Source organism: Sebastes umbrosus, chromosome 2 (genome assembly GCF_015220745.1).
Source record: "Sebastes umbrosus isolate fSebUmb1 chromosome 2, fSebUmb1.pri, whole genome shotgun sequence".
NCBI lineage: Eukaryota > Metazoa > Chordata > Actinopteri > Perciformes > Sebastidae > Sebastes > Sebastes umbrosus.
In genome coordinates this window covers 3,357,036-3,383,310 of record NC_051270.1, presented here as the reverse complement: position 1 = coordinate 3,383,310, position 26,275 = coordinate 3,357,036, and the positions used below count along the sequence as shown (strand labels likewise).

The following is a 26,275-nucleotide window of genomic DNA, read 5'->3' as shown; positions in this document are numbered from 1 at the left end:
AGAAGGAGAAGAAGAAACAGACATTGGCTTCATCTTGTGCTCTGGATACAAACTGTTAAAAAAATAACCCCAACCAACCACCCTCTGCCTCTACACCGAGCAGTTCAATCACCAGCGGAGAAAAGTAAAGTTAAAGTGGATGGGGGAGAGTGAGTTTGGGGAAGTTTGGAGTTGGTGGAGCTTGAAAGTCCCTGATGGAGCAGCTTGGACTGCAGCATGGAGTGATGGTCGATCTGGCAGGAGGACTAGAAAATGCTAACGCACCGCCTCAGGCTGTTTCAATATATTTACTGTACAGGAGTATGTAAGCAATGTTAGCCTTGCTGTTGGCCTGCAATCAGTACGCCCTCCCTCCTGAATGGTTTACACCGTCTTTTCCCGGCTGATCCCGGAGCATCATATAGATGTTGGAACTAATATTCAGTAACTTACCCGACTACACCACTCTGCTTCACCACACATCAGACCTTTGCATCGAAACAATCATCCATGTGTGTCCATGAAGAAAATGTGAGTAGCTTGTTCTTCCTAAGCCTCGCTACCATCGCAGTATGCAACGCTGCATAACTCTAACCAGCCTAGCTTCCTCAGTTGCACCCGGAAAGTTTGACAATGCCATCTTGGATAATTAGCCATGTGCTTCTGTTTGTTTATGAACAATGAAATATTTAGTGTGGACAATGAATAGATGAATATGCCTAATGCCAAGTTTACACTACAAGACTTTAGCCCTGATTTTCCACTCGCACAACAGTTTTTGGAGCTCCCTAATGAAAGCCCTAATCGGAGACAAATCAGCGTTGGTTTGGCACTAGCAAATTCACGCTCAAGCGCCATGTGTGAACTGTTGTGTCATTTCTAAATAGTAGCTTTGAGACCTCATCTGGGATTCCTCTTGAGGCCTGTATTACGAAGCAAGTTCAACATACCCAAGGTATCCTATCCCTAACAACTGTGGAACGTTGGCTTAGACAGCAAGGCTTCATCCTGGTTTTACTGTATAATATAACTGAACAGCCTGGCCCACTGAAATAATAACGGCTGTACCATGGATGTATTAGGAGAACTGGATACAGTGTTGGAGGCGGGGCCCCGTTCATTCCTATGAAAGTTGCTCAGTGGCACATGAAGCCAAAATGGCTCGACTTCCGACTAGAAAAGTACTCGGATCTTCCGGCGATCTTCCGCATCCTTTGGGTCCATGGAGCAGGCGCAGTAGTGTCCACTACGTCACATGGAAGGGAAGGGAAATAACTCTGGATTCGGCTATTAGTGCATTTTACAACTTTTAGGACCTAATGATTTAAATAAGGGCTATTCAAGTGTTCGTACTGAGAAGTTGATTCACCTCAAAATATGTATCCGCTGAGTTACAGACGTCTCTTTCCCAATGTAAGTCTATGGGAAAAAGTCTTTTTGGGCCCAATGGCATCACGTGACGGACACGGAAGTTGTAGTACCACCGTTTGGCCACTACGAAAATTGGGATCAACGACCGGCGTTCTTCCTGGGGGGCTTGAGTCAAACTTGTTTCATGAAATCTCTTCGCAAAAAAAACGTGATCTGGAACCATGGGTGTTGCACTGGACCACATCAGCATGAGCCTCTCAAAGCCTAAGGCAGCTGGATACGGCTCCCATGGCAGCAGGCTCACAAGTAAAACCAGAGTTAGGGTGACGAAGGTTCTATGGTTAGTCTCCTAAACTGCCAACCCAGGAAAACAAAGGGAGTTCTGGGTGGAACCTTTCACAGATGGTTCTAGGTATAACCCTTTATGATGGGATCAAGGGGGCCTCAGCTTTGGCTGTACTTAAGGGTGTATAAAAACACAAAGAGTCCGCCCCAAAATTTGTGACCACGTGGATTGTACACACTAAAGGCGCGCAAAGAGTGCTTGCACTAGGAAAGTAAACCCGAACTCTTGAAGTCTGCGAGTAATGTAGATACATAATGTTGTGTAACTGACTGCCTTTGTGACTCTTCTCTAACAAAAGGAAAATGGTTAAATATTGTCTCTTTCCTTCTATTTCAGTTGGCAAACCACAATATTACACACTCAATATTGTTTTATTAAAACTACCCTTATCCCTCTCTAGGCAATTGGAGTAAATCATTTAACATACTGTTTAGCAAGGTTATCTTGTAGGGCTGGACTTTTTGGAATTTTTGGTTAAGTTTTCTTACTTAAGGACCAGAACCCAAAACTCTATATTGATTCTTACTGAGATCTCGACCAACTATATTCAAAGTACTGAGTGAAATACTGCGATTGTGATCATATGTCCCTGTGCCATGCAGACATGTAGCAGCTGGTACCAACCATTTGTTCATTGAAATCAGCATCAGAGACAGAAACAAGTCGTTTGCCAAGCAGAATCAAATGTGCTAGAATTTGTCTGGCAATATCACAGCATGACGTATCGACAGCTTAAATGTACAGCAGCAACAAGACTGGCCCAAAGTGTAGAGACAGAGATGTGATGACATGAACAGAAAAAGAGTCAACGCTTTTTCAAGGCTATTCTGTCTTTTTCCAGAATATGATATCACTCAGTAAAAATTTCCTCTTTATATTTTAGAGTCTCAGAAGGCCAGTCAGACTGTGTGTGAGAGAGAAAAAACAGAGAGAGGTTGACTAGTGTCAGGGGGGTGTGCAGCAAAGGCAGCGAGACTCTGGCAGCAGAGTGTGGAAGCACATGTGTGTTTTACATAATGTACTTTCAAAAAATACAAATCAGAAATGATCTGGACCCAAAGGTCACTGGGTAACTCATCACTGACATTAATGCAAAGGCTCATGCGGTACAACAGAAATATAGGTACCCTCGATCATCACAACACTGCAAGTACAAACAGTATTTAAGGTGCAGCCAGGTCTACCTGAGCTGACTAGTAATAATGTCTGCAGGTGTTTCAGTTGTGTGGAAGATGATTTCTCTGTCTGGGCTGGTGACTGTCAGTCTTAACATTCAAGCATTTTCTTTTCAGACACATCTTTAGTGTGAGCTGTAGGAGCTGCGTCTCTAGAGGATTTCTCAAACGTGACAAACTGGCAGCCCGTACCACATATATCTGATATTCTCTCCAGTAAACAGTTTTTTTATTGTGGTGGTGTGAAATACTCAGCGGGTTGTGACTCTCGCATCTCATGGAAGTAGTTCTGAACATGAGTTCCAAAACAAACAATTTCAGGTTTATTTCAACCACTAGATCTGAGCTGAAAGATGACTAAACAATGTCCACTAAAGGCACATCTTTGGTCGCTTGTTCTGGAGCTTTTGATCGTATCACAGTCTGATCGATTTTATTCAACTGTCTTTTGTTGCCTTTTGTTTCATAGTAACTACATGGCGTCATGCCGTTTTACAACAATAACCAATCAGGTGCATTCCACGATCGGGTAAGTCATCCTTTGAACGGCCAGTTGAGTAGAGCAGCGAGTCCCCGCCGGACCTGGTGGACATCTACCGCTGGATTTAACATTATAGACATATATATAGACATGACCACTGACTGTTTGTGTAACAATTTAGCCAGAAATTCACAGACTGACCGTACACGGTCCAACCATATACTTGGTTTTGATTTCAATAGCAGGTAACTCCAGTGAAACCTGTTAACGGAGTTAAACGGAGACTGTCTGGGAAGAGACCCACGAGCAAAATGCTTTTCACTTCCATTGTATCGTGGTGGAGCTCAGAGACTAATAAAGTGCGAATCCAAGCACATTAAAACCAAAAATAATACCTGCATGGAGTCGAGAGAGAAATGATGTTTCTTTAGTACTTTGGGTGAATCAATCCTTTAATTAGTAAAGAAGAGACGGCACATTTTTATCCCAAGATACAGCAAGGATGAGCACAGTAATTGTAAAAAAAAACAAAACCAATCCATGGGGCATGATCTGGCTCTCACGGTGGAACATTACAAGCACAGCCAGAATTAAAAGCTATTCAGAACCTAGGTGCCCCCCCCACCCCCTTCTGCACACTCATGCACACGTACACTCATGCACGCACACACACACACACACGCACACACACACACACACACACACACACACACACACACATCTCCCTCCCTCTAATGGCTGGGTTGAATGTAGAGTCCACCTACACATTTCCCTGACTCATTTGTACTGTTGCTCCTGGAGCGTTGCGCTGAGAGGTGCAGAGTGGGCTGCAGCGGCAGTGTGTATGCGGTGTTTAAGTGTGTACGTGTCTGTGTGTATATGTGTGCGCACATATCTTTTTGGCATTAAAATGTAGACAGGTGCTGAGGCTTGTCTAGTGTCAGCTCAGGCAGAAAACACACACACACACAAAAAAACTGAGGATGCAACAGATGTGTCGTGCCTCTGATACTTCAGAAGCACATGGTAAAACCGTCAGGGGTTTAATGAAATAGCAACGCTCCCCTGTCTAAACCCGAGAGGTTGGCAGGTTTGAGCAATTTTCACAGATCTTCAGCAAAATCAAAAATGGCAAACCTTAAGAGGAGTTCAGACACCCTTGAGCACCTCTCCGATTGAGAGTGCTGATTAGTGGCTGGGATTTTGGCTGTTCCACAGTGACTAACACCCCCCCCCCCCTGCCATTCCCCCCATACATAGATTGCCACAGCCCCACCCCCCACTGAGGAGCAGGTGGCAGCATGTGGGGGGATAAGCAAAGGTTGTGAATGCTGCTCTTACCATCAGTAACACAGCAGAAACACTCATATTACCCCCATCAGCCTCGCCCTGACCAAGCATGCTATTTATCAAGCACAGCTACCGGCCTCAAATGACTGATTGAAATTTCATTGAATCTGATCAATGACCTTGATCGGCTAGCGTACATCAAGAACCTAAACAAAAGCCAGGCTCGGGCTTTATAGTCCGATCATCTCCAACGTCCTGCTTCGGCAGTCTGGCAGCACGCCAGCATCCCCTCCATGACCCCGTACAGTGGCTGCCCCTCCGCACATACTAATGATGGTTCAGTCTTGTCACTGACGCTGAGCACGGCCTAAAATTACCATCGTGATTATTGTGCAGGGGTATGCTGTTCGAAATAGAGACGCGGCTGTTTTCACATACAGATCCTAGCCAGCAGGCGTTGGAGACAAGACAGATGTGGCCTTGAACGCAAAGTGTTAGAGTGTGCTGTAGCTGAGCCCCCCCCCACTTTGCTGTGTGTGTGTGTGTCTTTGTCTGATTTAATATCCATGCTCCTATACAGTGATACTAGGGCTGGATATCGGTACTCGATACCTTTGATCGAAATAACCCAAGTAGTATCGAAACTTCTCCAGTGAAATGATACCTACAATCGATCCTTTTTTGTGCCCATGTGTTGAAATAAATGACCATTTGTCAGAGAATGTGAGCGGAGTGGAGCATGAGTGAGTGGGGGAGTGTGAGCGGAAGGATTTCGCCTTATCTCCTGCTCCATCCCGCTCCAATTTTTCGCTCTGGTACCGCTCGCACCATGATCAGATTTGTGTGATCCAAACATTTCCAATAACCCCAGAGCATTGTAAAGACCAAAAGTCAAGAGTTACTGAAAAAATATAAACGCAACATGTTTTTATCTAACGAAATATTCTGCTTCAGTCCATATTTGTTGGCGTTTAGCCTTTCAAAAACAATAGATTCACTGCAGTCAAAAGACAGAAGAAAGTTGATTTAATAAAAAAGAGATTGGCTCATTTATCCAATGAATCACTTTATTCAATTTGAGAAATTTGCTTCTTAATATTGCACATTTTGAGTGTTTGCATGTGACCGCGTATTAGTAATACGTAATATGGTGACAGGTCCATAATACGCCCATCAGTGAGTGAATGAACGCATTTTGCCCAGCTGCTTTAGATAAGTGCCCAACTGCCTGTGTACAAATGATGTCCGTGACTGTAGGTGATGATTGCTGGAGTGCATTTTGGATGAATCAGAAACAGTTAGTCAGAGGAGAGAGCTCGAGGCTAAGCGTTTTGTGTCTTGCTGAAACACATATGAGCTATTAAAGCCCAGAGGTTTATCAATGAATTAAAATGCATTAATGCATCATTGAGGTTAATAAGGCCATGTGCACATTTAAAGAGGTTACTTCCCCAAACAAAAGACACAAAAGATTTAAATCATGTCTACATGTGTGTTGACTCAGCAGAGATAACATTAAATGAGAGAAGATATTTCCAGTTCCTACTCAACTGACTGACTTGTATTGTCTCTATTATGCTGAATAACAGCGGGCGCTAGCCAGGTGTGAGCCTCCTCCGCAGGTTTCCATTTGGTGCTGTGAACACAGATTTCCTGATCCTCTAACAACTGCAGGATACTCACTGCACACCGGCTCCCTCCCCGACACAAGGAGGATGGCATGAGGAATAATGGCCCTGAGGTGAAATGAGGCAGAAAGCGAGCTTTTCACCGGTCGTGACCCGCAGGCTGTAAAACAGCTTTTGAAAGAGTTGTGGGCAGACGCCAGGCTATATAAAGCAATCCCATCAGCCTCGGCGGTGGAGTAGTTTAAGGTGTTCCACTTTTCACAAAAGAAAATGGGCTATTGTGCGTTGATTAGGAGGTGACGTGAAAACAGTTAAACATCAGACACTGGAGGTAGTAGGAACTCTCTCAACCTCCTGAACTCCAGTTAAGGTAACGTGAAAAACAAACAAAACATCTTCTCATAAAATTGACACTTTCTAAAGAGGATGTACTCTCATCGCCCTGTTCTTTCTCTCATCTTTCATCTTTCACTCTTAACATGTCCTTTCTCTCTTGTCTGGATTGGCAGATGTTCTCTCTCATGCACAAACCCACCATTTTTAAATAGCCAAGCTAATTCACTTGACCCAGATTTTTAAAATTGGCAGCCCACAAATCTATGCTGTACATTACGCCGTACAGTTGATGAAGTGCAGATGTGTTTGGTTGCCAATAAAAGGATTCAGTTCTTTTTACATCCATGAGAAAGTGTCCTGTTGAAGATCTATCTGCAGGTGTTGGCTAGAGGAGAAAACTGGGGAAACTCCTGTGAGATGGTTAAGGTTAGGCATTGACCTTGTATAGTTAAGGTTAGGATAGGTCGTTGGGCAGCGAGTCTCGCAAGAGTTTTTGCAAGTTTTTGCAGATCAGATTTTGCAATTTGCAGGCTCCCCTCTAGACATGACCCTATCTGCAGTGGAAACACAGCATTACAGGATGTGCTGGTAATGAGTAGAAATATAACAATGAATGATTAGTTATCCCTCCAAAATATTAAAGGATAACTTCACCACCATTTCTGCTAAAAATCCTCCCTCCATGTGAGAGAGTTTACAAGTTAGTTTTGGGCAGAAAAATCAGCTGATTATCCCTAACCCTAAACCTAAAGAAGTTGTAGTTTTATTGCCTAAACCTAAAGAAGTTGTAGTTTTGTTGCCTAAACCTAGAGAAGTTGTCATTTTTTTGCCTAAACTTAAATAAGTTGTAGTTTTATTGCCTAAACCTAAAGAAGTTGTAGTTTAGTTGCCTAAACCTAAAGAAGTTGTAGTTTTCTTGCCTAAACCTAAAGAAGCCTCTGTGTTTGTGTTCAAAACGTGACTTTTCATTCAGTTTTACAACATGTTAGAACGTGTTGCTTTAAAGTTTCACTTTCACTTTTACAACGTAGTAGGCGTAGTGGGCCCCTACTGACCCACATCTATGGTGCTTATAGTGACTGATAACGCCTATTAAATAGCATGATAACAGTCAAATTGGGTGTGATGTTGTAGTATGGGAACATACTGTACATCTGTGTGTAAGCTCACTAGACATAGAGACACCAATTTTCATGAGTCTGTGAAAATGCACTGGTGTACAGCCTCGTGCCTTATTTGCATTAGAAAGAAGAAGTGTTTTCTCATGTGTTTTGAAGAGGAGACTTAATAACAAAAAATTACATTTTCATTTGTTATTTCTTTTAGTTTTCTTCTTTAATTTCCTGGATATTATTAATGGGGACAAGAATTCAATCTTTTCAAGTTTAGTACTGAAAAGTAACAAGTCCTCCTGCTGTGATAGGCCAAAATCTGTCTTTCATTTAGCAGCATGCAGCTTGGGTCTCAGCCACATACTGCCTGTTTTACAACGTTAGCTGGAAAAATCCAGATGTTAGAACACTGAGTTTTCCAACAGCGTAAAGTTGTCCATATGTGCTGGTGGATTGTTTGGCTGTCTCGGCCGCTCTGACCCCTCAGCCCCGTGGCCCCGAAACAGTCCATTTACCTTTAATGCCTCCACACTGCCAGCCGCCGCTAATGAGCTCTTGAAACTCAACTCTCCCTTGGCCTGTCCAAATCTAAAATCTGTCTAGAGGCTGTTCTGAGTAACCAATGGTAGTTAGTTGTAAATCAGTAGGTTGGAAAAGAAAAGGAAAGCTGATCAAGAGAACAGAGAATACAAAGAGGACTGAAGAAAGAGATATGCAGTTGCTCTCCTGCAGTCCAACACTAAACCTCATATGTTCTCATACTGCAGCTGCTTCACCAATGAACTCTTGGATTAGCGCCTCCATCTGGCAGTCACACCTTTTGTGCCAGGGTTTAAGGTCCTGGTTTCAGTCCCAGAGGCCTGAACTAGGAGGCGAGTTCAACATACCCAGGGTATCTTCTCGTTATCTGGCTTAACTAACCCTAATAACTGCGATCCCGCTAACAGTAAACGTAAATTTTGTTTATCTTTTCTTCTAAAATGTTCACCTCCCCCCCCTTCAGATCATGGACATCAAGAAGGGTGTCAAGGTGAGGCAGGTGTACACATGTTCCATTATTTTAGATAAGTGACATGGGCGTTTGTTTGCCTGATATGACATTTTTTATCGGTGAACAAGCATCATGACAACCCTTAACTTCTCAGCCACCGCTGCTTGGTTTGAACTGGGCCACGGTCTGGTACATGTGTGGGCGCTGTGCGGCAGCAGTGGCCTCTGTCGTGCATGAAGAACGACCTGGCAGGAGCACTCTGGGAAAGGCTGGCCCAGTTGTGGATGACTGCAATGAACAGCGGAGATGTGGGATTAACTTTTGTTGATACACAGCATTTTTTTAGTTGTAGCCTATTTAATATTGACAACCTGTAGACAGAACCTGAAAATGAGATCAGCAGAAGAGGATATAAAATATATATCTGAGACATTAGAATAACAGTTGTAGCCTACTGACTACTTTTTTTTCCTTCGTATGGACAATCCTGAATCAGAAGATGATCAGCTTAAATGATTTATATTATTTAAAACTTTAAAAGGGGAATTCTCCTGAAGTTCTGCTGAATCATTTCTCTAGAGAAGGGTCACCAGTCTTTCCATCTTGTTGAACTACAAAATGCATTCCACTTGCAGTTGTAAAGTGGTGTTTCTTTTCCCGCGCGATTGGATGTTTGCCATAGTTTTGCTGTTGTTAAACGCGACGCCCATTTACTTCAATTCATCACGAAATTTCTCCCTTTTTTGATTCTCTGTTCGCCGTGGAGAGAAACATTAAGAACACAAAGCGCCACACAGCACAGCGCAACTGTCATGCCGTTAGGAGCACCGGAGGAGGCACATGATTTTTTTCAGGTTACCTGTTTCATATACTACTGTCACAATATACCGACCGTTTTATAAAAACAACTTTTTTTAATCATATTTGCTCCAGTCTCGCCGACTGCAGCTTTAACTACACTGTCTGGAAAAGTCCAATTGTGTTTCCAATTGGTGTAAAACTGATCTATTTTAACCTATTTTCTGTCTGCCTCCTTGTATGTATGTCATTCTCTGAACGTCCTCCACGTGTCTCTGGCCCTCTTTGACCCGTCCCTCTCTCCTCTCTCCTCTCTCTCTCTCTCTGCTGTCCTGAGAGAGCAGTGTGTGATCAGTGAGGGATGAGGTGTGGGCCTCTGTGTCACAGAATCATTAAAGACCTGCTCAAAGTTAATGGAGCACACGTGCACGAGTGTGCATGTGTCCACAAAGAGGAACATATGGGCACGCCAATCTGATCTCATGGGAAGGCGTATAAATAGCATGACATTTTAAGGACATCCGCGTGTCATGATATACATGTTATTTTATGCTTTTATGCGTGTCATTTCACGCCACGTTGTTGCCGTGAAATAGTCACGGTTAGGTTTAGGCTACAAAACCTCTTAGTTAGGTTTGTGGATACGTGTGTGGATGTGTGCGGAAGCTTCTGTCCTTCCGCTGTGAGAAAGAACAAAGCGGTAGATGACGGGATGAGAGACAACGTAGTGTAACGTTATACAGACATAACAAGGTTGCTGAATGAGAGAGGCATCCGCCGATACGTCACACGGAAACACACCGTGTTAATAACAAGCCGACCACCTCAAGGTACCGCCAGCTGTGAGATGGGATCTGTTTTTAAAGTCACGCACCTTGGCGGAGGTCTGCGCTCTCCGAGTGCAATTCTAGTTGTATTATGTTACCTGCTTGCTAGCTTGCTAAATTGTTAGCATCTGTGGCTCCTAGATACCGACTGTAACGTTAATATTGCCGTTGCCTAGCAGCAGTGTTCTCACGACTTGAACGCCAAGGATATCGTGTACACGACTTCCCGTGTTGTAAACACGAGCTCACGAGTTTCATTTGAAGGCACCAATAAGTACGGAAAACACGTCACTAACGTCACTTCAAAATAACTCAACAACACTTTTGGATGCGTTTACACTGCAGTCAGTAAAGACTACATGGCGTGAAATGACACACCAAAAGCCAGAACGTCGTTGTTATCGCATGCAAAATGACTTACAAACTGCCGTATCATTCATACGCCACTTGGTGCGACAGGGCTGGAAACCCACATCCAGAACATGCAACACATGCACTACACATACAGTGTGTTCAGATACACAGCTTTAGTTTCTTGTGGAGCATATTTCCAGAGCGGTGCTGCGGGTGTTGATCGACAGTATGTGCGGAGGCCGGGGATTCAGCCACATATGGCTCGGATAAAGTGACTGGCGTAAGTCACTGCTAGTGTAACAGCTTCTTTGTAGTCTGGCTGCTGGTAGTCATAAAACCTGGCAGAGGGAACGAAGGCAGCGAGGCCTGATTTACACCGAGAGCCAGTCACTGGTCAAAATGTCAAAGTCTCAGCCCTTTAATGAGGGAATGCCTCTACACACTAGTGTGTACCTTTCTCTCTCTCTCTCTCTGTGTGTGTAGGGTCATACATCCAATCTCATCGACACAAAAGCAACAGTAGATCTAAATCCCAGCATGCCCCCTGCTGACTATCTGTGTCATGTATTGATCCATCAGCTAAACCTCAACAGATACGTATATAAAGCTGCCTGCCAGGGTACATGAGAATACTGACAAGTAGTTGTTGTTGTTGTGAGTTTGCTGCTGTGGCCTCGTGTTGAAGTGCTGGCCTTTAGGCGGCCATGTTTACCCGGCAACATATCTGTGATCAATACAAAGCCATTGTGACTGGGCCTGATGAGCTCAGCGAGAAAGTCCCCCCCAAAACAACTCGATATCATCGATAAGCTCCGACCGTCTGTCTGGTGGACTGCAGCCGGCCGGCCGGGACTCATCACAGATACGTTTGATGTGTCACTGAGTTTACTGCATGTATGAGACATTTTGTCTCCTTTTCATGTACTTCTTCTCGGACTAATTCAGTTTGAACTGACAGATACTGCAGAATAAATTCAGTTTCTAGAGTAATAACAAAAAACACAGGCTAGAGAATCTCCATTCTGTCAGCACCATACATGCCAACCTTGAGACCTCAAAAAAAGGGAGGATTTCAATTCCTGCATTCTGGTGACTTAAAAAGAATGAAGTTAAATAGGCCTACTTTTAATTTTACTTTTAATTCTCAGGAAAGAAAACTGAATAATTTGCCCCTCTGGTGTGAACTTCTGGTAGAAACGAGTCAGTTTTTGCTGCGTCCAGCAAAGCCCAACTTAGGCGCTGCATGCTGTGATGTGCTGCGAGCGCAGCTTAAACTGTGTTGTGTCGCTCGCGAGCATATAAATAGGCTCGTTGGAGATGAACTGCGCCTCCCCTGGAAAGTAGACGAGATCAGGCGGCGGCAGCAGCAGCAGGGGTCGGTGACAAAGTCAAGTCGGACAGTTTCCAGCCGTTTCCAGCAGCCTTCACAGAATATACAGGAAGTCACAGGAATAGTTACTTCCTGTTAGATCCGATCTGTAGGCCACTTGTAGTTTTCAGACCACGTTGGGATTTATTTATATTTGTTTGTAAATATATGTGGAAATGTGCATGTATCTGGCATTGGATTCTATCATTTATTATTTTTATGTATCTTGTAAAGCACATAATGAGCACTCGTTTTGATAAGTGTTATATATAGATAACCTTCATTATTATAATAATAATTATTATTATTATCAACCACACAAGATGTGTTTGCTAACAGATGAAACCTTCATTGCACAACATGAGACTAACAGCCTACAATCTAGTGTTTAATATTACAATTACACAGAAAGTTGTGACTTTCTACAACAGGTGGTGTTTGCTCTCAAAACTAAGAGCCAATCAGCTCTTTGATCAGACGACAGCCAGGCATTTCCCATAATGCCCTGGGTCTTGCAGTCGGTGGAGAGCAGTGGTTCGGTGACTAACCTTCCTCACCATGGAGAAACCCTATAAGATGCTTCCAGTTCAGCCCAACTTCTAGACCCTTACCAATGTCAGTTAACACCACCCCCACCCCCCACCCCTCCCCCGACCACTTAACTCAACAAATATTAGCTCCTGAACTGGGGAGTGAATGCTGGAAAAACACCATAAAAAGTAGCCGTGCACACTGGCCTCCTGTGTAGTCACACGGCGGGTCATGGTTGTAAACCACAGCCCCCCTCAGAGAGAATGAGTTGGTACACTTTGATGATTCAATCTATCCGGCCTGGTTTATTAAAGCATGAAGGAACAAACATCGTTCGTGCACATCTGCAACAAATGAAACCGATTATAACTGACCAGAGTACCAGCCTGTACTACGAAGCGAGTTCAACATACCCAGGGTGTCTTCTCGTTATCTGGCTTCACTAAACGGGATCCCCGCTAAGAGGTCCTACAACGCTGGTTATCAACTCGGTAAATCAACCCAGGGTTTCTCCATGTGGTTATGAGCAGCACATTGTACAAAGGAAGAGCAAACTATAATATCATACTAATATAAAGAAGTTAAACACATAATCCAGACTAAAAGGTGGCCAAATGTGGGAAGGACAGCTGGTAAATTTGCAGATGTGTGAGTGCGTAAATTAGCTGTTCAGCATCAGTTACCATGGAGATCTACTCCGGTAAGAAGTGAACCACCTTCGTAGGACTGAAAACCCTGAAGGGTTAACCCTGAAGTTACCTCACTAACCCCAAATCCTGCTTCGTAGTCCAGGCCCCAGGTATCCTGGATCCTGAGGATTTTTGGTTTAGTGAATGCACCGCTCCTTTAGCACAACCTCTGTGACATCCCGTCTCCGACTCCTCCATTAATCCACACCTGGAAACTGTTCATCGTAACAGTCATGAAGATTTATAGAACCACTCCCGTTGAGTGTTTTAATGTAGTGTGTTTTCACATAACCTGTGAGGAGCTCTTGATGGGAATATGGTTTCCATTATGGCGGTCATTATGGCCATGTCTGGTCGCCTTCAGTTGATCCCTCAAACCACGTTTTATGTACGACACTCCGCTGTGACTGGAATAACAAATGGTTTAAATTAAAGTCCTGCTCCAGACACATTTTAAAGTATGTAAAGAATACTCTTTTTAATACCAAATTTAGCGTAAGTTTGTGTTTAGCGTTATATTTAGCATTATTTAGCTATGACATGGTTGGTGCCAATGGATTCATCAGGTTTTCTAGTTTCATATGATATTAGTATCTCCACTCTAGCTTTAAAACTGAGCCCGCTACAACCTAAAAATCACAAGTTGTGTTAATGAACTAGCTCTATCGTGTTATTGGCACGTTAACTTTGACGCCTAGTGTGAGTGTGTGTGTGTGTGTGTGTGTGTGTGTGTGTGTGCGCGTGTACTGAGCAACGTCCTTAACTTAATGAACCAAATGCGTGAAAGTGACAATGTAATGCAAGTTGTCAGATGAATCTGTTTCTCTCCCACGTACTGTTCTTAAGTGGCGAAGAGGCAGAGGGGAAATGAGACAAAATGTCCCCATCTTCAGCACTTGAGATACACATGAACACACTTATATACAAACACACACACACACACACACACAAGTTGAAGATGCAGACTGAGTGTGTGATAGGTTGGTGGCTCTCCTTCACTCTAAAGCCCATCAGCCTCCCATACTCCAGCCCTTCTACAGTACCTTCCTCCTCCTCCTCCTCCTCCTCCTCCTCCTCCTCTCTGGAGAATAGCCCTGCATTGTCATTCACTAACAGTAATGAGGTGGAGGGGAGCTGTTGAAGCGCTGAGAGCTGACAGCAGAGAGGCAGAAGGCAGGGATTAAAGTCAACTCAATGGCACACTGTGCCGGAGATACAGCAGGGAGGAGGAAAGGAGGGAGGAGGGGAGACCGACAGAGGAGGAAGGAGCAGTGTGCGCTAAAGGAGCAGTTTAGAGTAGATTATCTGTGAATGAAGGAACATTTTGTCCTAACTGGAATGGATCTCCCCTTTACAAACATGTAAAGATAATATGTCATAATCACATGCAGTTTATTTTCAACTATTCTAAAATGGTGTGTTTGAATATTTCTGCATACTGGGGTCCCTAAACAGTCTTAAATTACATAAATTGGTTATCACTGTAAAGCTGAGACTCTTGTGGATCAAATGAGCCCAGCTGTATTCATGTGTGAAGATGTTAGTCCCCATAGGAGCCATTTCATTGTAATGAGAAGTTTGTGACCCAGCAGCCGTGTTGAGATCAGTTGAGGGAAATACCAAGCACCGCCCACCGAGAGAGCAAGAGATAAGACAACTCTTACCATCTAATCATCAACCTTTCAGTACAAGACAATGAAAACCACTTCAGTCACCGAAACAAAAAAGTACTGCAATGAACAACTGCATGGAAAGTGAACTGTACAGCAACCGTAAGCCAAAGGAGCTCGTTTGCAGCAGCAGGTTATTCTTCATACAGTTCTTCTTCCCTCACTGCTCTCCCTCAGTGGCCTTCTGATTAAATTAGTGCGTCTCCTGGCATTTAGTGGCTCACGGCAGGATCACTCCGGTGCAGTGTGACTGAAGCAACTATTCATCTACTTATTACATAGCAATTCATCTACTTATTACATATGGGATTTTTTTTCCCAGCCGCGACAGCGACGTCGGTGTTGTTTCCACCTTGTGAGTGTTTGTGTGAGTCATCAGAGCAGGATGTGGTCCTGGAGACACCTGATGTAGCAGGAACTACCACAGAGGAGGTTTAGAGTGCTTTGCCAGGTATTTATATTTCTGTCTGTCTGTGGACAGATTTTGTCCACTGCGATAGCAACGCAACCGTGCAAGATGCTGACGCAAAACTTTACAGGTGTGTGGTTGAGCTCTGCGTAAGGGCAAAGGAAGTAGGGGATAGGAAGTGGGCAAGGGGCCATCGGTTTAAGGCCCTGACACATCAAGCCGACAAACACCGTTTTGTTTCACGTAGGTATCGTAACAACAGCTTTCCCTTTTTGAATGATGAATACAGACTACCGTCGCCTGCTGGTAGGGAGAGTTATTTCACCTCACGCAGGCGCAGAACGTACGTGGTAGTTGGCCGTCAGCTGTAGTCTTTGTGGTGTGTTTGAGTGCAACTTTTTGGCCGAAACTAATGCGGCATGAGGCGACTCAACGGTCCGCCTTCGTCGCCGTTACTTCTTTGATGTCGGGTCGGTGTGTCTGGGCCTTTATGCCGCCCCTGGCCCGGCTGGCGGCTGGTGTGATCCCATCACATGATGGTCTCTAGTTTTAACTCACAATAGTAATCTCATCAAGGCAGTGATGTCTACAGTTTTACTCCACCATGTTTAAAAGGAAATCTCACTTTTTACAATATAGAACCTTTAAAATGAATACATCTGCGGCTGTGCTTATGAACATCATCAGTGGGAAATACCCTGTTAAAATGAAAATTCAAAGTGTTATGACCATGATGGTAATCTAATGTATTACAATTAGTCCCCTAAATTTGCCGCTAGATAACAACCACAGTGTGCATTCAACATTAGGGCTGCTGAAAAGGCTTCTCCTGGTGCAGGCAGAGTCCTGCATTATTAATATTATTGAGTTGACATAACGATCTCCAATGAGCTGACGTGACCAGTGAGTGCACGTTATCGGTCTAACTCGGGCAGAATGGATTTCAGTCTAACGCGGGCAGAATGGATTACCAGGTTTGAGTACACAACTGATTTCCTATAACTTTCACTATATTTATGGATCCTAAATATGATCCATTCACTAAAACTGTTTAGTAAAAACAGTTCCACTTTGGTAAGTCAAAGACAAAGTAGAACAGCAGAAAGACAGAAGAAGGAGAGAGAGCCAGCTTCCACTTGGGAGGGTGCGGGTGGGAGTGTAAAAGCCTGTGATGCAAAGCTAATGGTCCAGCAACAGCACTTAAGCCATCTCTCTTGATCGCACATCAAGTACGAGAGCCCCCGTGTAGGCGGATCTGCTGCAGGTCAGTGTGTAACAGCAGCAGGCGGTCTTTACATAATAAACTCATCGTTACCGCGTCTGACACTGAAGGCGCTGCTCATCATTATGGATCATGACAACTGACAACTGTTCAATATCAATAAATCTTGGTAACACTTTAATTTTACAGGTCTGCATATTTCATGGTAATTATGTGTTAATTAGAAAGTAAACTGTTTGAAATTTCTTTGGAATTACTGCCAAATTACCCCAATATTTACCTCAAAATTGATCAAAAATCATTTTATTATAAACATTATTTAATAATGATATGCTAAAATAGCATATAATGGTTAAAATAGGGCCCTTTGGCTTGAGAAGCGGCTCTGCGCTGCTCTTCATCGGAGGTGGGAAACCAAGTTTTTAAAGAAATTTCAAGGAAGTTATTTGCTAATTATTATCTATTTATCAGCACACATGCAAATAAAGCATATCAATTACATTTTTATTCTTTTCCTGGAAATGTATTAAATAAATTACCAGATATTTATTACTGCTTATTGGGAAACAGTGGAATATAATTATTTAAATCATATTTATAATAGGTATAAAATAATAATAATAATAATAATAAAAGTGCAGAATCAAGTCCCAAGTCAAGACAGCCACACAAAGTAATTTTGGATTAAATTTTGAGGTAAATATTGGGGTAATTTGGCAATTATTCCAAAGAAATTTCAAATATGTTACTTGCTAATTATCACCTAATTACCATGAAATTTTTGGACGTGTAAAATGAAGTGTTACCCAATTCTAAGAGCCACACCGCTAGCATGGATAAACTCATTGATATCATCAGTTAAAGGTAGAATGAGTAGGATTTTCCTAAAAAACAATGTATAGACTCTTATAAACACAATCCCTCTCAATCATCCACCCTCTGCCTGGATTTTCTTATTTTGCAGGACATTTCTGGGCATCAACCTCTATAAAAAACGTGGCGACCAGGTGCCAAAGAGGACGCTACAAAAAAGGCGAACACAAACGACAAATGGACAAAACGAGAGTGAATCTGGTGTTGGCTTTCACCCCTCTAGCGAGCACCCTAACCCTTGTTGAGCCTCGGAGGAGGGGCCAACCTTGAATGTTGTGTTTTAATAACCGCAACTGACAAATCCTACTCACTGTGCCTTTAAGTTGAGCATGAAAAACAAGTTTTACCTGTCATCTAAATAGTGAAATAAACTGCTTCTTGGCCTGGCTGCTGAAATGTCAAGTCTGGGATCTGTCTTTAACTAAAACGTGCTGTCTTACACTTATAGTGTGCTCTTTTGGGAAAAAGCATTGTTAATGGTCTGTCAGCTTCTGTTTGTACACAGTGCGTGAAATACGCTTATTCAAACACATTCATCACTGATGGCAGTAACAAACTAACACGCCTTCTTGTTTTCTTGCTCCAGTTGAAACTAAAAAATCATGAATAAAAGAAAGTAAATCACACCATTCTCATGTGTTTGTTTGTAAGGGCTGGTAGGGTGATGGTGATGTTTAAAGGTTTGACAGGTGGCATCTTTGAAAATAACTGGGTCACATTAACTACATATGACATTCATTTTCTGCTGTTTGTAACTACGCTTTTATGTTGCATTAAGTCAAACACATGCTACTGCAGCTTGCAGTTCAGAGCTCACAGCCTCACATTGTCTTCATCATCTTTGTAAAGCGTCCTTGGGTTTCTTGAAAGGCGCTATATAAGTCCAATGTATTATTACCTCCGCTGAAGGAGGTCGTAATTCCTAGGCCGAAGTCCTAGGAAGGAGGTTACGTTTTCACCGGCGTTGGTTTGTTTGTTTGTTTGTTTGTTTGTTGATTTGTTGATTTGTTGATTGTTTGTTGGTTTGTTTGTTGGATTGTTGGTTGGTTTGTTTGTTTTTTTGTTGGTATGTTGGTTTGTTGATGGGTTTGTTGGTTTGTTTGTTGGTTTGTTTGTTGGTTGGTTTGTTGGTTGGTTGGTTTGTTGGTTTGTTGGTTTGTTGGTTGGTTTGTTTGTTGGTTTGTTTGTTGGTTTGTTTGTTTGTTTGTTGGTTTGTTTGTTTGTTTGTTGGTTTGTTTGTTTGTTTGTTGGTTTGTTGGTGGATTTGTTGGTGGATTTGTTGGTTTGTTTGTTGGTTGGTTTGTTGGTTGGTTTGTTGGTTTGTTTGTTGGTTTGTTGGTTTGTTGATGGGTTTGTTGGTTTGTTTGTTGGTTGGTTTGTTGGTTGGTTTGTTGGTTTGTTTGTTGGTTGGTTGGTTTGTTGGTTTGTTGGTTTGTTGGTTTGTTTGTTGGTTTGTTGGTTTGTTGATGGGTTTGTTGGTTTGTTTGTTGGTTGGTTTGTTGGTTTGTTGGTTTGTTTGTTGGTTGGTTTGTTGGTTTGTTTGTTGGTTGGTTGGTTTGTTGGTTTGTTTGTTGGTTTGTTGGTTTGTTTGTTGGTTTGTTTGTTTGTTTGTTAGTTTGTTTGTTGGTTTGTCCGTTTGGAGGATTACTCCAAAAGTCCAACAAACACACGATTTTCATCCAGGACACCGCTGTTCGTGTCCCGTGCGTCACGTTACAATCAGCATCTGTCTTATATATTGTGGTGATGCACGTATTCGGGTAGGCATGTCCTGATTGGCCGCTTACATTTATGCAAAATTTAGTGGGCGAATGTGTGATTGGAGGAAAGTATTACGCATACAGTCCAGTAGAGAGTGGAGCCTGTGTGTGAGTTAGAACATAAAAATACCTCAAGTGTATACATCTCAATCTCATTTTGCTGATATTTTCTTGATGTTGATCACTGACTGGAGGTTAAATAGTTTATCGATGTGTTTAGTCACCACTGCAACATTAATTTGCATGTTAATGATACATGATTGTGATTGTAAATGATTGAAAAGGACTCAAATGAATAACCTAAAAGTCTCTAAAATCTATACAAGTCCTGGTTTGAATCAACACAAATGCAGCAGCTCTGTAAACCCCTCGTCCATACGGCCAATGCATTTTGTATCATCTATCTCAATAGTCTCAATGAGGAAGAAAAGGCCCCGCTAAGCAACAATAGCCATCTGAGAGCACCTGCTTCCCAAGCTGTTGAACACCCTCATGTCAGTTCTCAGACAGGCCTGTATGTGTTCGGCGAAATAAAATATTTATTTTCCACTTGCAACAGTTATTTTTGGAGCAGTATAGCTGTAAACTGAAATTCCCTAGAAAGAAGTAAAAAGATCTGGTGTGGTGAAGGAGCCGCCTCGATGGGACGAATGAAATTAAAAACCCTGGAGATGTGACATTTATTGGGCAGCTCTTGTGTCGTCTGTCATACCGTCAGCCGAATCTTTGGTCCATTCAGCATCATCAGGCCCGTAATGTTGGACATTTTAACTGTTATTTAGGATATTTAGGATATCTCTAACTGTCGTTTTGACTAGTCAGGATGACGTCATAGATATCTGGAATAACTGGAACTCTGACTCGTCACAATGTAATTAAGCTAGAGATGTACCGATACCAATACCAGTATCTGGTATCGTACCTGGGAGCACCTTTGCCCCGAGCCTTTCCAAGCCGACCTAGAGCCGGTCACGGCGGCGCACCGCCTCGTATGCGGGACTCCCCAGCCTGCCGTGTGTCGCTCACACCCTCCAGCTTGCTGTTAACGAGGATCTTTTGGCACAGAGAAGTACTCGTATCAGTACTCGGTATCGGCGAGTACCCAAATGTAAGTACTTGTACTCGGTCTGAAATAGTTAAGCTTAGCTGTTAGATGTTAAAACGGCTTGCCGTAGTGTCTCCTCCTGCTCCGCGTCAGCATTAACCCGAGCTGACAGCTGCTCCGCCTGCTCCTCCCTGACATCAGCCTGGGCAGATGTTCCGGGGCTGGGACCTCATGTCTCTCTGTACAGAGGTGTGGATGTCATTAGGAAATTGTGGTAATGAAATCCAGGCTGACAGGCATCAGATCGGCTGCTGTTCCCATGGGGTTCGTTTGCCTTGCTTGACCCACCCACACATTTACCATCTGAAGGGATGGCCAACATCAAGAAGGCTTCTAAATGATTCTACTCTACACGTTTCTATACACCAAGATACTGTTTCCTGTTCTGTTCTCTTCTTTTGTAAACACATAGAGACAAGTCAACAGGCCTGGATCTGATCTGTTGACGAAGCCTACTATACATTTCTCAGTGTTGGGAACTCCACCACAGATATCAACACTAAAAATGCTTGTTTTTGCCATGACAGGCTCTGAGTGTTGTTATAAGTGTCTGACAACATTATGGAAAGAGTCTCGCTCAAAGAGAAGTCTGAAATCTGGCGAGGTGACGTGTTGTCAGAAGACAACGGTGGAATAGTTGGCACAAATCCATGGTGGAGACGTAAGTGTTTGTTGTGTTGGAGTACAGAAAGTGTAGCTTAGTGTTAACTAGAAGATGTTCAATGTCATGAATATTTAGATGATTTCAACAATGTGGATGAGATCTTTGAATTCAATGGCCGCCCGTATTTATTTGAGCCAGAGTAGACAGATATTCAGATTTCACAACGAGACTTCTTGAGCGGGACTTGGGGCCTGTTCAGACCTGGTATTAACATGCGTCCTCAGTGATCGGATCAAAAGTGGACAGCTTTAAGTACGTCTGTTCACACCTGGTATTAGAATGCGTCTCCACATGCGTCTTCAGTGGCCATTTGTGATCCGATCTCACTTCCCCGCTCTATATGCAAATAAACACGTAGTAAACACACGGCTAATACAGCAGCCGCTGTGACATAATAGTAGTAATATCCTTCATATTCGTGAATTCTGGTACATTGTATTAACATCAAAATAAAAGGTTATTGTACCGGCGTCCCCCGGGACCTCTGCGCCGCCGGCACTGCTGCTTTTGCCAGAAAACACCGGGGTACAGCGCTCGAGAGCCGGGGAGGACAGAGAACAGGCGGGCGGGCGATTGCGTGTCAGCTTCGCGCAAAGCAGCGGAACAAAAACACTGACACGTTTCCAACACGTCTCCGACAGTATGATAATAATGCACTTCACGTGCCTAGACTGATAGTCTGTAGATATTTAGCTTATAAAGAAGATATATTTTAATAAAGTACAGTTGTACCGACAGGATACAGTAGAGCACAGAGGCCGTTTCCATGCCGACAAGCGCCCGTGTCTGCTTGTTTATTCACCTGAGGAGCGCGGTGATCCCAGCTGGACATCAGATGAGTAGGCAGTCCTTAATGTGGCCCAGGACGCATTCGCGTACACACTGCTAAAGTGGTCATATGTGGCCCAGACCACCTCTGAATGTGGTCTGAAAGATCCGATCTCAATGCGTCCTCAATGCGTCTTGAGTGCGTTCACACCTCCACTCGGAGGATCACTGAGGACGCATGTTAATACCAGGTCTGCACAGAGCCTTGGACACAATAACAAGCAGACCGGATCAAGCGAAAGGTAAAGAAAATGTTATATTTCTCCGTCGGGTCCTTTCCATGATGTCGTCAAACACTTATAATAACAATCTGAGCCTGTCAGTGGAATAAAACAAACCCTTTTAGGGATGACATATTATGGTAATTTTATGATTTAAGACAATATTGGTCTTTTCAGCATTAAAGTGAACAGATGACTTCAGGCTTTGTTTTCACATTAGCAGTAGATCTTGCACATGAATGCTAGAAGAAATCTGTGAGGCTCACATAGTTGTAGTCTAAAAAGCATGACTAAATAACTTCACCACTAATGCTTCACACCTCAAATTACCCAGATCACCAGGAATATATAGTTTCTTCCTTATTATAAATGAAAAGATCATCTTATAGAACAAGCTACATGCTCAGTGTCATCAATAATATATGGAAAGCTCATGATGGCATCCTCATTAATTGATTATATGTGACATTAGCATTACATAATAAGGATAAAAGATTCATGTGTCATATGACAGGCAAACAGGCAGGGTTGTGTATTCTGCCCACTTGCTAATAGCCAACTACCAATATGCTGTTTCCACACGTACACAGGAAATCATGGTTTGGCCTCAAAATAAAATACTGACATGTTAAATAAATACATTTCACTTTACACATGGAGTGAAACCACAGGCTGCGTTTTGCTGGTCCCAAAAGACTAATATGCAACAGAGCACAAATAATGAATAACAGTGAAGTCACCGTGCCCCGGCCGTTTACCGTCTCTGATTCTAAGCTCATTCCCAGATGTGCTTTATTATTAGCTGCAGTGGCTGGAGTGGATGTTATCACCGTGTCCAAAGAAGGTCGTCATCAGAGAAAACTTCCAAAGGAAATACGAACCTTAAAAGGACTCTCTGTAAGAATCAGACATTGCTTGTTAACAGTGACACCTGTGTCCGTTAAGTCAACGACAGTCAACGTCCCGTTGCTCGCGTTTGTGTACGCACTACGTAGACGCGAGCGAGCATCGGTCAAAACAGAGAGGTGACGCACAGGAGACTGATTGACAGGCATCATGTTGATTAGCAACATTAGCCAGCTAAAACCCCAATATCTTTATATATTTAACATGCTTGTCAGTAATGTTAACTTATCAAACGAAGGTCCCTCCATGAGTCGAAGGCCAATGTTGATCCGAGTGTTAACTTTTCCTGCTTCAGCCTCCCGACCGTGGTCGGAAGGAACAGGGGAGACACCGTAGTTTTGGTCCATAACGTTACTCGCTCCATAGTTAACCCCCGCCGTCACTCCACTCAGCATAATTTAGTCAGCCTTGTTTGTGTTGTTTCCAGAAAAGGCAGACAATCAGTTAGACCTGGTTTTAATTTATTGATTTCATTTATTTGGCACAACCATTTTGTCCCTATACCTACACCACATTTTTTTTGTTAACCTTTAGTAATCTTTAATAAACACCTTTAAATTTGCACATCACTTTGACTTTCTCTAATCATTGGTTGTTCAGTTATTGTTCCACCTAGTGGACGTAACACTGCACAAACTACAACTTCCACTGAACATTCACTGATATTCTCAGAGCTAAATTAACTCTTCTGTTCCGCTGCTCGCTCGTTTTTCTCACACTCTCTCTCTCTCTTGCTTCACCACTCACTTCCCACGTGCACACGCACTCTTCACACTGACTCTGCATGCTATTTTCCCACAACACAACACAAACAGCTGATTGTAACGTGTAGGTGAAACTTAACGAACAGCGGCCTCCTGGATGATTGTTGGACCCATCCAATCTCCCCGCACGTCACTGCACTCCCGGCGCACTTTCTCGGAGCGTTTACTGTTGCCGCGGATTTACATTACAGTTAATGGAACGCCTGGTGAGTTTCATACTGGGTAAAGGGTAGCGATGGCCGTGACAAAGCATCGATATTTGACGCTCTGGGAATGAGAACAGGCTGATACATTGAGAAAAAAAAGTAAAATTCCTTTTAATGTGCAGTGACTGCAGAGTTAGTGGGTTTGTCACTATGAGTGACAACTTTAGGTAACACTTCATTTTACAGGTCTGCAAATGTCATGGTAATTAGGTGATAATTAGCAAGTAACCTATTTGAAACTTCTTTGGCATTACTGACAAATTACCTCAAAATGTATCAAAAATTACTTTATTATAAACATTATTTAATAATTATATTCAGTTATTTCCCAATAGCTGGTCATTTATTTAATACGTTTCCAGGAAAAGAATACAAAGTTAATTGATATGCTATATTTCCATGTCTGCTGGTATCTCTGCTGTGTCATTCCTTTCTATTAATGTGAGTCTGTCACTGACAAAAAAAATGGTTTGTATAACAACCCACCGGCAAAGTGCCACCTCCTTTTATCTCAACGTCTTCCGTTTTTTTTTTTTTCTTGCTTCACACCTTCAAGCCAGCCCAGTCAGCCCTTCCACTTCCCTCAGGCTGATCTTTGGCTTTATGTACTGTATGTGTGTGTGTGTGTGTGTGTGTGTGTGTGAGATTCTAACAGTAATCTTCCTCCTTTCCACTCGAGTCTCTCCCTCAGACAACATGCCTCCATCTCTCAGTGCAGCCATGTGCTCTTCTTCCCTGTTTCATCTCAGCAGCAGCATCACAGTAATCTGCTCACAGCCAGGGAGTCGTCCACCCACCAGTCTGTCTCTCCCTCGCTTTATTACTCCCTCCTCTGCACCCCCCGTCTCTCTGCCTGTAAGTATTTAATGAACAGTGGCATGCAGGTAGTCGTTTTTCTCAATTCATATTAAATCTGTTTTGAACTGATATTGCAGGCCACTGTGTCAACACATGAACTCTGAAGCGGTTTAAACCCCCGGTGCGGTCGTAATCGTATCCTCTATCCTCCTTCTATAACGTATCCTCCTCCGTCCTCTAGTACAGGGGTCAAAATATCTATCCCCAAAAGTGAAGACAAAACATCTCCATCACCGGCTGGTGGCTAGTTGTTAGTTTAGGAAGCGCTTGATTTGATATGCAGCAGTTTTCTATGAGCAGAATGCACATTTTAAACATCAATATGGCAGGCGATCATGTTCAATTAATTGTGGGAAGCCAAAATTGTGATCGTGATTAATATTCGATTAATTGTGCAGCCCTAGGTAAGGCACCCAATAGTGCTGCTAAATCCCAAAATATCCTTCTAGCTCACTGTTGATGTTCTGGAGTTCAGCTCAGCTGAGAATGAATTTTGGAAACAGCTTAATAGTAAAACTTTTTATATTTTTTAGTGTTGAATTGCTGGACTGAAGTCGACTGACCCACCGGGAAAACTCCCACTGCTCCAGATGTTCACTCCTGATGACAATACAAGACTAGACATGAACAGTTAACGTTTCGTGAACTTGACTGACTGATCGACTCGCCTACAAAGCGGCTGGCTTGTGCCCAGCCACGGACCACAGCTGGGGCTGCGTTGGGCCCAGCTGTTTCTTTTGTCTTCCCAACTGTTGGGGTATGACAGCGACCGCAACATCTGCAGGGCGACGCTGGAGCTTGCCACAACACAGCAGTTATACATCCGCCTTCATCCGGCATCTGCTGGACACATGATGGACCGCAGGCCTGCTACCTGCGTCTCACCCAGACCTCTGCACGGTCCTATACTCAATAAGTCCACTTCAGGAAACCTCTGTTTGCACAAAGATCCAAATGAAACACCACAGACGAGCACACATGACGTTTTTTATTTATATGAGGATGACTCAATCCCCTCTAGATTTACTTTAATGGCTTTGGTCTTTCTCCTTTTTTCAGTTGTGTTTTTGACAAAGCTCATTCATCATTTCAGACCAAACTAAATGTGGCACCTCCAGCGCACCCTGAAGAGACTGGAATCAGGACCAGGTCTGAATGGATCCACTCAGTCTCCTCTCATTGATTGAACCTGACTGGCACAACAATGAATCCCATCTGGCACCGCGGAGGCTCTAAAACTATAAACTCTCAAACTAAAAGAAAAGAGGATTATTTCCATTAACATTTCAATGAACGGTGGAGTCTGCAGATTTGCACTTGCACACTGACATAATACGCTCATGGGAACATGACAGAGATGAAACATGTTACAGTAATATAAGTTATCAGCATCAGCAGCAGAAAGTATATCAGTGTATTGAAGCTGATGTCTCCTATGTAGACACGGTTTAATACTGTACAATGATACTGTAATGACCTGACACGTAGGAAACTATTGAATAAAAATGTTCA

At 43.1% G+C, this 26,275-nt stretch overlaps 2 long non-coding RNA genes across 2 annotated transcripts; both read left to right on the top strand.

Moving 5' to 3' along the window:
- Positions 1 to 26,275, top strand: LOC119501355. The gene is made up of 3 exons (XR_005209805.1): positions 1 to 510; positions 24,658 to 24,760; positions 25,857 to 26,275. It is a non-coding gene; the product is annotated as an uncharacterized LOC119501355 (long non-coding RNA).
- Positions 1,376 to 22,771, top strand: LOC119501361. The gene is made up of 4 exons (XR_005209807.1): positions 1,376 to 1,520; positions 15,522 to 15,534; positions 21,872 to 21,873; positions 22,761 to 22,771. It is a non-coding gene; the product is annotated as an uncharacterized LOC119501361 (long non-coding RNA).